This window comes from Protopterus annectens, chromosome 6.part1 (genome assembly GCF_019279795.1).
Source record: "Protopterus annectens isolate FY-2018-M chromosome 6.part1, PAN1.0, whole genome shotgun sequence".
In the NCBI taxonomy this organism is placed as follows: Eukaryota; Metazoa; Chordata; order Ceratodontiformes; family Protopteridae; genus Protopterus; species Protopterus annectens.
The window spans coordinates 70220691-70234878 of NC_056738.1; the positions used below are offsets into that span (position 1 = coordinate 70220691).

At 41.5% G+C, this 14188-nt stretch overlaps 1 long non-coding RNA gene across 1 annotated transcript in view; it reads left to right on the forward strand.

Moving 5' to 3' along the window:
* Nucleotides 1-10077, forward strand: part of LOC122805326 — a 99454-nt gene extending 89377 nt beyond the window's left edge. The window contains exons 2-3 of the long non-coding RNA XR_006365354.1: nucleotides 8120-8185; nucleotides 9944-10077. This is a non-coding gene — a long non-coding RNA (uncharacterized LOC122805326). The remainder of the gene's footprint in view (nucleotides 1-8119; nucleotides 8186-9943) is intronic.
* Nucleotides 10078-14188: the final 4111 nt, after the last annotated feature.

Genomic DNA, 14188 nt, shown 5'->3' on the forward strand with positions numbered 1-14188 from the left:
ACGGAAAAGGTTTTGTGCTTGGAACCAAGCTAAAGGCCAAGACACAACTCGGCCTCATATGCCTCACATTCTGCAGTTTTTAACTGAGATGTTGCATAAAGGACTTTCCTTCTCATCTATTAAAATCCATGCTTCAGCTATTTCACCTCACTCCGACACTAATCCACCTTTATTTTCTAATCCTCTACTAAGGCAGTTCCTTAGAGGGGCAAAAAACATTAGACCACCTGGAAGAGCCCCTACACCAACATGGGACCTCAGCTTCGTTCTGGAAAAACTAACGCTGCCTCCCTTTGAACCAGCTTTTTCTGCAGACCTTCAGTTCTTATCCTGGAAGACTGCCCTGCTCCTGGCAATAACTTCTGCTAGGAGAGTCTCAGAATTACAGGCACTTATGGCAGTGGGACCTTTCCTCATTTTCCATCAAGACAGAGTTTCTCTACGAACTAATCCTTCCTTCATGCCTAAGGTGGTTTCCAGTGTAGCTTTAAATCAAACCATCCACCTACCCACTTTCTTCCCCAATCCACCGAACAAAGGTGAGAGACTCCTGCATTCCTTGGACATTCACAGGCAACTTCGTTACTACTTGGATAAAACTAAGGCTTTCAGAAAAACTGACCAGCTCTTTGTTTCCTATGCTACAGCTTCTCAAGGGAGGGCCATATCCAAGCAAACCATTTCTAAATGGATAGGCCATTGCATACGATTCTGCTATACCCATCGTGGGAAACCAGTTCCTCCTACCATTAGATCCCACTCTACCAGGGCAACAGCTACCTCTACTGCCTTTCTCAGGGGGGTTCCTACCAAGGAAATTTTAGAAGCTGCAACTTGGAGGGTTCCTACCAAGGAAATTTTAGAAGCTGCAACTTGGAGTTCTGTACACACCTTCACCAAACATTATCACTTACCTCTTTATTCTAAATCCAGGGCAGGCTTCGCCACTGCAGTTCTGCAGGGCCTCTGCCTCCACTAACCCTCTATGATGCCTCCACCCTACCTTAGCTTTGGGATTCAACCCAAGTGTGATGACTGCAGCAGGGTAACACGATGAACATGGTACAGTTTTGTACCTACCATAAATGTAGATGTTCGAGTGTTCACCCTGCTGCAGTCCAGGTTACCCTCCCTCCAACCCCACTGATCTACTGGCTAAATCTTTGCTATGCCTTTCTGATGTATTTGCTTATAGCTGAAGGGATTTTGTGTTTGTACAGTGTTCACACCTTTTTGGTACTATTTTGGATCACCATTTTGGGGGCACCTGACATCTGGGGCAAGAAAAACTGAAGAAAATGGCGTCTGTTGCAATATATGTACCCCTGGCGCACTGACATCAGGGATGGGGCGACAGCAACTGACGTCGGACCAAGACTTTGGAAATCCGGCCGACTGCGGGACCGCCTGACGACAGGATAACCCCAAGTGTGATGGCTGCAGCAGGGTGAACACTCCTAACATCTACATTTATGGTAGGTACAAAACTGTACTTTAGGGGTCGCCACAGCTGAACTCCGGTCCGCTAATGATTGGCAGTAGATTTTTTACGGGTGCCGAGGTGCCAGCTCTACTCCCAACCTTCAACGAAGGCACACCCATTCTACGCATGTCTTTCGAATGCCACTTAACCATGGGGAGGACATGCAGACTCCACACAGAAAAGTGTTCCAGATGAGAATCTAACGGGAGAACCTCTTGCTGTGAGGTAACAATGCTACCGCTGCACCACTGCAACTTCACAAGTAAGAAGCATAAATATAGCAAATATATTAACTGTCATAATCCTACAAGCAAAATACTGGGATATCTGTCCACGTATGATGCTCACAATTCATATTATATGAAGTTGTACATTTTGATAGTGGCTTCAAAATGATACCTCACTCATCATCTTGCCATCTTTCCTAGCATATTTATTTTTCAAAATATGAAAAAAATGTACTTTTCATAACCAGAGTCAAATGTTGTGTATGTGTACATGTATAGGGTAGTTCTTTTACCATCTTAAAAAAATTAAATTCTGTTCAGCATGTTGACAAATTCCCTAGCAGACTTGTACAACAAAATATGAAAATTATAATTTTCATAACTGGAGTCATAACATGTAATATCTCTACATATGCATACAGCATACAGTTACATTTCTTTCTCTGTGTTGTAAGGGGAAAGAAAGTGACAGCAGAGCTACACACAGGGTGTATGGAAAGTCCTGTCTATGCTTTTTCTTGCATGTATCCTTTCAGGAATGGGAAGTGATAATGACTCTTGTACTGTAACTACACATTGTAAAATAATGTGATGACTTGTGTTTCATTACTTGAAGGTTCTGCATGTTCAGAGATAATTGCTGCACATAACCTGTTGAGTAGGCATTCATTATATTCCTGGTGCAGGTGTAAGCCTGGATAATTACCATCTGTTAGGAAAAGACCAGAGTAATTTAGTAGAAGTAGTGTAACGCTTGTATATTGAGTCCTTCCTCTCACCTAAAGTCTACACATGACTGACAAAGAAAAATATTGTCCCAAAATATATAATTGCTCCATGCTGGAATTGGTGTACAAGTAGTAACGGTTATCCTGGTAGCATGGGTCACAACCCCCCACAGTAGAGTGCGCAAACACGGAAGTGACCTGATGTCGAGCACCGACTAGCCAGATACTACCTTGGTTGAATGCAATGCATTACTTAACCCCATTCACTGACTCTACTATGGAGACAGACCTTGCCTGTACCAAGTGTCAGTGTTGCGTACTTCATTTACAAATGCCCACTCCTCCTAAGAATACTATCATAGACCCCTTTATCCGCCAGATTGGTGGTCATACCTCTTGGTGCAAAAATATCTGGACAAAGACCAAAAAATAGGGACAGATTAAATTTAGGTAGTTGCTGGAATAACATGATGTGTATTTACTGAAGGATTTGAAGTCTGAAACTTAAATTACTGTCATTTAGTATTTGTTAATTCAGTACTCATTGATTTGCTAGAAAACCACCAATTGTATAAGGAACAGACTAAAAATGTGAGACAAAAATCTTAACATTCTATGAAAATCTGTACATTTGAGAGGTATGTTGGTGATGGTTAAATTAAAATATTTAAATTCAGACTGCACCTGCTAAAAACAGAATTTTTCTACAAACACCACTACATCTGCATATCTGTCCATAACATTTTTTTTCTTAAGGCCACTTCACAAAGTTATTACTTGTATTCAAAAACATCAAAAAGCTTCTCTGCCAAGAATTTTCTGTAATATTTGAAGTGAAAATAAGAAATAAAGGTGTTGAAAGCAAATAAATGCAGTTTTAAGTTTTCCAGTATCTATACATTTCCTTCCTACTTCTCTTTAGGTTTTTATTGATTTACACGTAACTGACTTAATGATGCTAATAATTTGGTGCATTATAACTGTTGTGCCTTAATTTGGGTTTTCTGTGTATATTTTGTTCTCCTTCAAATTTTCACCTTTCAAGACCTCAGCAAAGACTTCACTGATACAAGTAAAACTGTCTGCCAGGGTTCATAATGTAACTGGAGTTAGAACCCTTCATTTTGCAAGTCAAAGTGTAATCTATTGCTTGTGTTTGTGGCTGTAAATGATCTTGGATGCCCTACTATCAGTGAGATGCAAAATCATATGAAGGAGCTTTCTGTGCATGTTTCAAAGACAATGAAGACCTTTTATTTTGAGTGATGTCTTGCAATCACCAGAAATTAAGTTCAAAGATGATCATTTTTAATAGCTGGTTGTCTGTGTATGGAGAGACTGCTGACAGGTCTTCCTTTTTGCCAGGCCACACTCTCGCCTTTCTCATTAGGGCTTTCACATATCTGTAGGTACTAGGCTATTGGCCCTGGGGCCTATACAAGCCCACCCAAAAAGGTACCCTGGCTTTTGCCACCCAATAAAATTATTTTCCTGTGCCACTGTCAAGCAGAGCCACAGGGGTGAATTTCCTATTTCCCATTCAATCATCAAGATTTTTCTTGAGAGTGCTAATGAGGAGCTTTGTTTGATATAGATAGGTAGTTTTATTCCAGAGTATGGGAAGTCTCTGACAGGAATCTATCCCTCCGGCATGTTCTGTTTATTGTGGTGACAAGGTTTAGGTTCCTAGAGCGTGTAGCTCTGAAGGATTGGGATTTCTTTAAGTGGAGCATGTCCATCAGCTCTGGGTTTGACATAGCTTTGTATGTTAGGCTGAGATCACCTCTGAGTAGGCGATATGCAACGGAGTAAAGCTGGGTTTTTTTGAGACTGTCTGCGTAGGGCATCTGTTTGAGGCTGGTAATCCACTTTGTGAGGTATTTCTGTGGCCTTTCCAGTTGTAGATGTCTTGTGAGGTACATACCAAAATGGGCATTTTACTCTATAATGGGTCTAATGAGTGATGAGTAGAGGGGAACAATGACCTCCTTTTTTTTTTTTTTTTTTCTGGATGAGAAACCTTTTGTGATGAGGTGTGCCACATAGAAGGATTTCTGGACTACTGTGGCGATGTGATTATCAAAGGTGAGACTACTGTCCACCTGTGTCCCAAGGTCTCTTATCACACTTTTGGTAAGAAGTATATGACCACCTATGTTGTAGTTCATGGGTACAGAGTTTTTACCAAAGGGGATGACCATGCACTTGTTGGCATTGAGCTTGAGGCCATAGCTTTGACAACGAGGCATCTGTCTCGGTGAGGCCCTTTTGTAGGATGTCCACATTGTTAGGAATTTCGATTTATGGCTCATAGTTTGCAGTCATCTGCGAACTTAGTTAGCCATAGACCTTCTGTGTTGGCCTGTACTTCAGAGAAATAGATACCAAACAGGAGAGGACCTAGGACTGAACCCTGTGCTACTCCACTTGTCACTGGTTTGTAGTCTGATTTGGAGTCGCTACTTTCACAGTGTGGGTTCTGTCAGTGAGCCAGTTGGCAACCTATCTTGTGACACTGGGATTTATATAGGGTTTTCCATAATTCTTTAAGTGAAAGAGGATGAAAACAATTATTTCGTACTTGGGCTGAAGAGCAAAAAAAAAAAAAAAATTCGTGTTTGGGGTTTTTGACTGGCTCGTGTACCGCTATACGAGCCAATCAAAAACGCGCACAGCGGACCCTCTTCTATTCCATGCGGAACATCAAGCGCATTGAACAGAGCTCCGCTTTTTGATTGGCTCGTATACGAGCCAAAGTGGAGAAAAAACTCCAAAATAGGGATGTCTGCTTCTTGAAAAATCTGTGATTTGTCCGGGTTTTAAAACCCGGACAAATCGCAGAATTTTCAAAAACAGCCCGGACAGGAGCCCGGAAAAAGGACGTGTCCGGGGAAACCCGGACGTATGGTAACCTTAGATTTATACTAGTTTAGTGAGTTTATCTACAATTCCAGAGAGGGATGGTGTCGAAAGCCTTGGCAAGATCTAGATAGGCTGTGTGAACCACTTTACCTTTGTCTACGGCTTTGGTGACCGAAGCAATCAGGTTTAGGAGACATGATCTGCCTTTTACAAACCCGAACTGGGTGGGGTCCAGAGTTTGGAGATTACCAGTGTCTTTGTTTATAAGTTCCATGATGATACATTCCATGGCCTTGCAGACCAGGCTCGTCAGGCTAATGGGGTGGTAGTTCCCAGGGTCCATGGTGGCTCCCCCCATGTAGGGTGGGATAACTGTTGCTGTGTGCCATTCAGCAGACACAAAGCCTGAGGTGAGGCTATGATTGAACATAGTGCTCAGATGGGGTGCCAGTTCATTCTGTAGTTTGTGTAGAACGCAGCCTGGGATGTTGTCTGGTCCCATAGATGCTGTGTTCTTGGCTTTGGAGAGTGTGGTTTTTACCTGTGCAACCGTGATTACAGGAACTTTGCATTCTTACAGTATAGAGATAGGTTCAGCGCTAACTTTACCCCTACCTCACCCCCCTAAAGAGCCCATCTGCCAGGATGTTGGCAGTATCAGTTGGGTCTGTATATTTTCGTAGCTTTTGCTGCTATTAAAGAGCTTGTTTTAGGCAGACCCAATCTCCAGGACATTTCAACATGGGAAATTCCAATTTGGAACATGTTATGGTGTCTATACTTAGTCCTGCTATCAAAAGAAAAATATGCGAAAACCTCAAGGACTAAAGGATGATCAAGAAACATGATGTATCACAGCCAATGTTTACATGTAGTTCATCTTGCAAATCCATAATGGCAAGGTAGTAAGACAAAAGGAAACGGACGCATCTTGACAGAATACCATTTCTAAAACTAGTAAACATCGCATGTAGGTCTGTAAATGCAGGTAAAAAATAAATGCAAGAAGAAAGGCTTCATTTTTGCAGGCAGAGTAATGTAATTAAACTAATGGATATTTTTATTTTTGCCATGTCTGTGGGTGGTTTACAAAGAATGTCTACTTAGAATGTGACTGACTACCCAATACAAGACAACTGTACTGCAAGATAAGCTTGTCTCGAACAGCTGTACTAACTTGTCTCTTAACAGCTGTACTCTTGTCAGTACGCTGATAGTACAGGTCGATCACGTCGTGTTTCAAGTCACCAATACCATCCCACTCCCTTTTAATTACCAAATGGCATTTGTTTTGGTCCTCTTGTCGTCTTCCTTCTCATTTGTCACCACTCCAGTGTGCCTCAGCTGCCCCTTAGCGATCTGACATCTTGCCATTTTCTCCTACAAAATACCTGAAAATGTGTCACAGCACTGTTTTTACTGTTTTTGATTCACTTCGATGATTCTACTGTACCAATCTTCCACTACATGTTGGATAAGTGATAGCCCAATTAGACTATTCAGACGCTGCCAGAAGTGTGGAAGTGTAGACTACACTGAGTATGGTGCCTGCACTACTTCACAACAAAAAAAAATCCTCTCTGCAAGGTAATGGTCAACAGCTTCTGTCTCTGTTGTCTAGTGATGGTGTTGGGGGCAGAATATTTCTGGCCATGAGAGCACAGTTGCGTATCTACGAGAAACAGAACTTGAGAGTTAACTTGTGAGATCAGCAGGAGGGTTGGAGTAGATTTGTAAATGAACCTTGAGAATCGCTATGTGTTTTTGTTTTCTGGGAGAGCCTTTCTAACAGGAATGGTTAAAGGTGTACTTGAATGTCTTGGCTTGAGTACCAGTTTAAAAAAAAAAAAAAAGCGTACAATGCATTGAAAGGCTGAAATAGCTGGGAAAGTAGTAAAGTATCTCTTTGTTTTAACAGCCCAAGAAGTTACTGTGGTGGTTTCTAATGCATTAGTAGCGCACCTTTGTGCTCCTAGACTACCTTGGATATAACCTAACAGGATTGTTGGCACTTCAGGGAGCACTCTGATATAACCTTAGACCCACCTGTGGCAGTACTTTGGGGGGAGGGGGGTTTAATGAGTTAAATGGTGACCTGTATGAAGACTTGTTCTTTAATACTAAAAATTGCCTTCCAAATGCAGAATAATTTTGTCATCTCTGATACTGGAGTACATTTTGTTCACTTTGATTACATTGCAGTGGCAATACAACCATTTCCTGAGAGCATGAAAGGTAAGCTTTTGGAATTTTAAGTAAAATCTGACTGGGTAGATAGGTCATCTCTTTCAGCCAAAGGCAACATTCCTTGTTTTTTACCTTAAAAACACAGCAGTGTTAACACCAAATCTTCTTGGCAGTGTTATGCAGGAAACGTGACACATGTCTCTTGTAAGGGAATGAGTTTGAATTTTATTTCTACAGCTGCAGTTACATGACCGGGTGCTTATGTACTTGGGAAAGTAAATTTATTTTTAGGCCCTATTAAACAAGTTTATTGCTGGGATTGCTATTGCTAACAGTTCTTGAGGGTTCAGCTTGATATTTTATGGAGGTGCATTTTCTTTGCCTTCTAACTTGGGTTGTCATTACGTTTTGTACTGCTATGTTGTCATTAATCATATTGCTGGGACCATAATGGTCTACTGGACAAATGTGTCTCAAATTACAAATCTGAGATTTATTTCCTCCATTAACTACATTCTACCAATGACAACTTTTGTACCTTGTATACTCCCCTTATTTTTCATAGTTTGTACTGTTTAGCTTCAAAGGAATGCTCATATTTTAAGTGTTAACACCCCACTTTTTTCCCTTAGGTACCAAAGATGTCTGAAAAAGGAGACTCTGAACTTGCATCTGTCGTTGAGAACAAACAAAGTGAAGTAGGTTTTTCTTTTAAAAAAATAATAACTTGGACTACAATAAAGCAGTGTCTGTCTCTCCTGCTTCTCCAGTCCTTCTTTGAAGGGTGCATACTGATTCTTAAAGGTGTTTATATTATTCATACATTTTACAGAAAACGAACCACATTAACCCCCCCCCCCCATTTACATACATATATTTTCTTTCCTTGTAACTGTCATCAGTTAAACATTGCATAAATTACTTAATTCCTGCCTTCCCTTAAACATCACTCCTCCTCCTCCTCCTCAACATTCTTCTGCATGTATTGTTTCCAAAATTTCCATTTATTTCTATGTAATTTGCCCCCTCCCTTTTCTAAATGTCTTTTATATATACCAACTATTTGAAGTATGAAATGATACTTTGATTTCCATTTTTGTCAGCCAACATAATTTTAAGTTTTACTATGTCTGGGCAATTCCTATGTTGTGTCCAGCTCAAAAGATGTGCATGGACTTGAGTGGGGGATCTGGGGAGAGCTTCATACGGTTTGCTGGTGTAATTTACATTGGGCTTCACTTTGACTCAGAGTTGAGATTTCCACATCCCTTCCCTCAAGATGAGAGGGAGCTAGCAGTCATCCTGCGTAATTCTAGCCCTGTCTCTACCAGTTCTTTGCACCCAATACTAACTCGGATCTTGGGCTTGTATAATAACACCTGCTACCATGAGGTCAAGTATACGGACAGTGTTCAGTCAGTTACAAATACAGTTTGCACCCACTATGTGCTTTTGAGCACATATTGAATTGAATTTGTTGCAGTGATTATACACTGGCTGGTGTGAAGTAGACAAGTTGATGGCAAGCTAGGCATGGTCGTATTTACACTTTTTTTTTTAATTTCTTATATGCTTAAAGGGGCTAGTAAGTGCGTAGCTTGCTTGAGGGGAGTAATGAAAGGGGTAGAAGTAGAGTAGCTCTATGGACTGAAGTGCAAAATGTGATGTTTTGGTTTTGTAATTTGTGTAGGAATATTTGGCCCTGTGCCTGGCCCTTGATATCCACCCATTGGCCATTTCTTGCTTGCTTTGCCCCCTTGTATGGAGGCCAGTTCAAAAGAATTTCCAGAGCCATGATAATGACAGGACAAGCTTTTTGAGATGCCTTGCCCTTTTTCTACCAATCTGGGAAGGATTCCTTTGCAACTGGTTTCCTTCTAGTATTTCTGTTGGATTATGTTTGGGAGAGAGATCCTGACTTTCACCAAATGTGAGCTGGCAAGAGCCACTGGGTAGTCTTCATCAGCTGTTGACTGACTCATGATTGCAGATGTGCTGCTCTTGCCCTTTTCCATCATGCTAGTCAAACCTCTTATTTGAAAGAAAAAAAAAATAGACAGTCTGTTTAGTTTGTAGGTATCCTTCCTTTTTATTTTTCATTTCCGGTACCTGTTTTGTCTTGTATTACAACTAATGAAGCGGTGTCTAATTTGGTGGGGAAAGTAAGCTAACATTGATTTTTTTATAGCTTCAGAAAGCCTGTCCAGGGAATACATTAAGTGCCTTGCCTATAGTCATACTGCCAGTCATTCCTTTGCAGCTCTGTCCCACTGATACTTTTATCTCTGTCATTCCTGTGCTTTGCCAGCTGTTAACCTGCTCTCATTTGCTGGTCACACGCTTCTTGGTCTTGTGCCATCAGGCTAGTTGAACAAATTTTACACTTTTTATACAATAGTATGATATTGTGCTTTAGCGGTAGTTGCAAGCTTCACTTTTTTTTTCTTCCTTTTTAGGTACCTGCTGTGTCTGAAAATGGAGTTAATGAAGCTATGTCTGATTTGGAGAAGAAAGTCAGCCAACAGATTGAAGTTAGCTTTTTTGTCTCTTAAATTCTGTCTGGTTTGAATAAATTTGTTGTAAGACCATGCATTTTACTGAAATCTTTGTTTAATATGTAACATTTGACTCAACATTTATTTCTAGTAGATTAGGATGTGGAAAAGTTTATAATTGGAAAAGTTCCACTATCCTAGTATAAAATTCTAAGACTAGAACAACCAAAAATGTGGTATACTCAAAGCAACGATTCATCAATTTACTGTAATACTTAGTGTGGCAATTTGGATTGTATGCATTGAGTAGTAGTAACTAGTGTGGCAATTTGTATGCATTGAGTAGCAGTAACTAGTACTGATGTATGTCAAGTTTTTTAGTACTGGGTAGTGATCACTGAAAGCAGTGGGTCAGACTTCAAGGTTTTCCAGTTTAAAAACCCATTTCAGTCCTGCCTCCCTCAGGAAGTATTCCAGAAAAGTAATGCTGTGCCAGCTCTCGCAATTTGTAAAACAGTGCTGTCCTATTTGTCAGCAGTCCATGCTGACAAAACAAATGCACATCAGCGATTTGGTCCATAACAGATATTGTACTTCTGAGTGTGGAAAGGTAATCTGACCAGAATGATTGTGGACGTAAGCCTCTGACATGGTAAACTGTAAACCATAAAACTACTAAATGAATCCCTCCTGTCAACAGGACTAAATGAAAATGTCAGACTGCTGGAAAGAGAAGTTTGAAACTGTTAATTTCAAGTAGTTTTCTACCCTATAAAATGTCACTTTTCCAAGCCAGCAGAACACAAAGAACAAAATAGGAAAAATAAAAAAGCTCATTGCCACGAATGTAAATGAAACCCTGTTTAATACATCCACAAGACTAAGTGCTTTCACTTTTCATCACATAGGCTTCTTCAGAGTCATTGTGAACAAACAATTCCCCTTGTTTAAAATAAGTGTAAAGGTCACATGTAACCAATAAAAATTCTCCCCTGATACATATTAAATCAACATTTAAAAAGACGACATATATAATGTGTATAGTATACACCACAATTTCCCAGCTGAAAAAACTTTGCATACTTTCCAAATTTACTAAACAAAAGCTTATCCATAACTTTAAAAATTCCTGTGCATTTTGTTGTTATAAAACACAAACATTTATTCTTCACATTTTAAATGACTAGCCCTTTGTTTCAGATTAGGCACCATACTAATGCTGTCATTCAAACCTGGCATTGTAGTCGCCTGTAATTGCAAAGTACCTTGCTAAGGGAAGGGAAAACCGCTCCTGTACTTTTCAATAAAAGCACCAAACCAGGCATGTCCAAGGGTCAGCTTCCGGTGATTTCTCCTGTCCACCTGGTGAATCTGGGCATACTGGGGCAATGCAGCAAATGCCTCATGTACACAGACAACCCTCTCCTACCTTCCAGCACTACAACCTGTGAGATGCACTTACATAGCCAAATTGGAAGCAAAGCTCTCTCCACCCAAGATTGTGCTAGACAGTCAAGAGGAGAAGGTTAACACCCGCACTACACCTCAAGCAACACATAGCCCTTCTAAACTCACACCACCAACACCCACTGATAGCAACACTTAAATCCACATATGCGGAGGCCCTTAACTGTAACCTGCCCAAGCAACAAGGACCTCTGAAGCTGAAACGCAAACAAACACCAATCACAACCAAAGTGTCACATAGTGCACAACACCAGTGTGCCACCAAGCAACAGCCCCTAAGGCAAGACAATGTACCCAACACTTTAGTCATAGGTGACTCTATAGTCAGCACACTAATGTCCCACTCACCAGGCTGAACAAGGAGAAAATTACAGTCCGCTGCCTGTCTGGTGCCAGGATCAGACACACAACGCATGCACTCAAGTCACTCCACAACAAGTACAAATATGATTCTGTCATTGTCTATGTTGGAGTGAATGACTTGAGACGTACCTCCCTGGACTACATGAAGAGAGACATGGAAAAGCTCTCTGATCATGTTGCCCAGGCAGGAATGATTCTAGCCCTGAGTAGCATCCTGCCTTCGCCCAGAATGATACCACAATATAAGACAAAATGATTGACCTCAACAATTGGCTAATCTTCTGGTGTCATTCAAGGGGGATCCAGTATCTGTCTGCCTGGGATGACATGATTGACAAACCACGATGCTTTGCCAGAGATGGTTTGCATCTGTTGCCCCTGGGTTTCAGGTTACTGGTTAAGGCTCTTGCCACCCCAATAGTGCATTTTTTTAGGCAAAGTTCAAAGGACAAAACCACCACCGTAACTGGTACAAACATGCAAAATCTGAAGGTAATGCTACTCAATGCTGGAAGTCTAAACCTCAAAATGCACACTCTCGAGGCACTCCTACAAAAGGAGAACATAGAGGTCTGTGCAGTAACTGAGACCTGGTTCAAGGCTCCAGAGAGCACCCCTGCAATACCAAACTACAACTCTTACCACACTTTTCGGCCACCAAACCAGGATCGAAACACTAAATGTGGAGGAGTGTCCATATTCACCAAGGATATTCACACCACCAGGCTAGTTGCCCAACACAATGCGTCTGAAATTCTCCAGGTGCAACTAACAGTAGGTAAGACTGCAGTCCGAATTGTAGCTTGCTACAGATCCCCCACCATGCCCCAAGATTCCCACTACACCTTTCTAAACATACTGGAAAATATTAAGATACAACCAAACACCCTAATACTGGGTGATTTCAGCTACCCTGCCATTAACTGGGAAAACTACTCTTGTACCAACATCTTTGCCCAACAGTTCTTGGAATTCATAAATTCCAATGCCCTGGATCAACTAATCCATAGTCCCACCAGGGGCTTCAATATCCTACAGCTTGTAATTACCAACATGGGAAATCGATGCTCCACACCTATGGTCACCCTCTCGTTGTTCAGATCAGACCATAAGCTAATCACCCTAAACATCCACATCCCACCCCCAAAACGTCTCCAAAGCCAACTTCATGCTACTCAAGTCAGAAGTGACAAACTTCATGACACCCATGCAGACGGGAGCTGAAAGCTCTACTGCTTTCCTACATTAAGGCACTGTATGAACACATCCACTCATGCATGAATCGTGCTATTCCAAATAGAACCAAGATGCTCTCCTCCAAAAAAAGGAAGCCAATCTGGTGCTCCCCTGCCATAAACAAACTTTACAATAAAAGGAAGAAACTGTTGCAGAAAAGAGGAAAATCCTATGATGCAAAAAATTCCCTTACTAGCCTCAGTAAGAAGATGAGATCCCTCGTAAAATCCTCCAAAGCTAGTTATAAGTTGCCAAAGATTCCAAAGACAACCACAAGGCATTCTATAACTATGTCAAGAATCTAAATGGCAATGCTCAGATCTGCTCTGAGCTACAACAGAATGGCATTAAATATACTGATCCCAGGGATATTGCCAATATCCTGGCAGATAGATTCAGTGCCAACTTCACCCTCCTCTCACCCCCTAAACGGCCCATCTCAATACCGGAAGATTGCCAAATTCCGGTAATAACGGCCACACAGGTAAAAAAACGAACTCTCCAAAGCTAAGAATACAGCATCCATGGGACCAGATGACATCCCGGGCTGTATAGTGCATGAACTACAAAATGAACTGGCACCTCACCTAAGTGTCATGTTTAATCATACCCTCACCTCAGGCTTCGTGCCCACTGAGTGAAGCACAGCTACAGTTATCCCACTCCCCAATGGGGGGATCCACCGCCCCATCAGTCTGACGAGCTTGATCTGCAAGGCCATGGAACATATTATCATGGAACTTATAAGCAAAGATATTGGCAACCTTCAAACACTGGACCCCAGCCAGTGTTTAGGTTTGTGAAGGGCAGATCTTGTCTCCTGAACCGGATTGACTTCTTTGAATCAGTCTCCAGAGCCGTGGATGAGGGTAAGGCAGTGAAAGCCTTTGACACCATCCCCCACTCTGGAATTCTAGATAAACTTACTAAGCTGGGCATTAATCCCTACCTCACTCGGGTTGCCAACTGGCTTACTGACAGAACCCACACTGTAAAAGTAGCTGACTCCAAATCCAGCTCCAGACAAGTGGAGTACCTCGGGGTTCAGTCCTGGGACTGCTGTTGTTTGGCATCCACTTCTCTGAAGTACAGGAGAACACTAAGGGACTCTGGCTAGCAAAGTTCACAGGTGACTGCAAA